Below are 1,964 nucleotides of genomic sequence, written 5' to 3' on the forward strand. Positions count from 1 at the left end.
GTCCTGGGATTGAGCCCTGCATCAGGTTCCCTGCTCCTTGGGGAGCCTGCTTCTCCCTCTGCCTGCTGCTCCCGCCCTGCTTGTGCGTGCTCTCTCTCTCTCTCTCTCAAATAAATAAATAAAACCTAAAAAAAAAAAAAAAAAAAAAAAGAACCCAGGTAAGGCTCAGCTTGGCATTTCTCTTCAGGCTAAAGAATGCTACAATTGCCATGGCAGTCATGGTAGAGACAGCCGTCCTGCTATGCTGGGGTGTCCCCCCCAGTCTCTTCCTCATTGCTGAGCTCAGTTCAAATAGCTACTCGTGGATCAATTGACTGTCTCTTGATCTCTTCCTCTCTCACACTCTGGGAAGGCTTTGTATTTGTTAGGATTTTCTTCTTTTTTTTTAAATTGAAGTGTTTTTATTTTATGTATAAAGAGTTAGCATTAAGGTACATATCTTGGATATCTGCAGTTAAGGTAGGTCTCTTGGATGACCCATTCAAGGAAGTTCACTTAATCCAATTTAATGAAGCCTGTATCCTTTGTGTACTGATGGAAATATTGACCGCACACATTGAGGCTGTATTTCCAGATCAGATCGTGCTGGGTTGAGCAGACGTGGCAAGACCCTGGCCAAATTTCCTCAGATGGCTTCAGTAGAGTTGCTGGTGACCCATTTTGCTCTCGGATGCAAAGAGGAAAAAGGCTGTTAGGATTTTCTTTTTCTTTTTCTTTCTTTCTTTCTTCTCAAAGATTTTATTTATTTATTTGAGAGAGAGAATGAGGGTGAGAGAGCATGAGAAGGGGGAGGGTCAGAGGGAGAAGCAGACTCCCCGCTGAGCGGGGAGCCCAATGCGGGACTCGATCCAGGGACTCCAGGATCATGACCTGAGCTGAAGGCAGTCGCTTAACCTACTGAGCCACTGAGGCGCCCTTTTTCTTTTTCTTTTTTTTTAGGATTTTCTCTTTTTTTTGACTTTTAAAAAAATTTTTTATTTAAATTCAATTTAGTTAACATATAGTGTATTATTAGTTTCAGGAATAGAATTTACTGATTCATCAGTTATATATAACACCCAGTGTTCATTAGATCAAGTGTCCCTCTTAATGTCCATCACCCAGTTACCCCTTCTCTTCACCCATCTCCCCTCCAGCAACCCTCGTTTGTTTCCTATAGTTGAGAGTCTCTTATGGTTTGCCAATTTTTTTTTTAGGATTTTCTGATTGCAAAAAGAAACTGACATTAACTCAGGCAAGAAGAGGGGTGTATTTGGCATGATGCTGAGCAGATCACTGAAGTGGTTGAATGTTTGATCAAACAGGTCTTGGGATGCACAGGTGTGACATGTTTGGAGTGTGGCCCAGAGCAAGAAAGGATCCTGCAGAAGGTCTGGTCTGCAGTGCAAGCTGCTCGGCCGTTAAGACACAGCCAACCTAAAGCCTCGAGAGGATCTGTCCATGGTAGATAATGATGCTGTGAAGAGTCTGTGGGAAGCCTCAATAGAAGGATCCAAGCACAGACCCATAAAGGTCTGGAGCAAGGCCCTGTCTTCGGTGGCAGAGCTACTTACTATTCAAAAGGCAGCTTCTGTCATGCTACTGGGCTTTGGTACAGACTTAGACGCCGACCATGGGACCTCTAGTACCTATGTGACTGGAGCTGCCCATCGTGAGCTAAGTATTGGCAGACTCACCAAGTCATGTGGCCAGGCAGGCACAGAAGCAAGATGGTGAAAATGGCACCTTCAGGACCAGGCCCGACTGGAATCAGAGGCTCAAGTCAGGTACGTGGTCCCGTAGTCCAGACCCCAGGTCTTCTGCCTCCATCACACTGGTCCTCCCCCCTCAGTTAGTTCACACCTATGCACTCATGAGTGGTGGGGGCGGGCGTCAGGACGACTGACTGATGACAGGGAAACATTTAGACCTGGTTTATTGGAGGGTCATCTTATTATGTCGGTACTAGTAAAAACAGACTGCTG

At 45.4% G+C, this 1,964-nt stretch overlaps 1 pseudogene; it reads right to left on the reverse strand.

The window, feature by feature from the left end:
• Nucleotides 1-495: 495 nt before the first annotated feature.
• On the reverse strand, nt 496-668 carry LOC110574315 (annotated as a pseudogene).
• Nucleotides 669-1,964: the final 1,296 nt, after the last annotated feature.

The sequence above is a fragment of the Neomonachus schauinslandi genome, chromosome X, assembly GCF_002201575.2.
Source record: "Neomonachus schauinslandi chromosome X, ASM220157v2, whole genome shotgun sequence".
NCBI classification, from domain to species: Eukaryota; Metazoa; Chordata; class Mammalia; order Carnivora; family Phocidae; genus Neomonachus; species Neomonachus schauinslandi.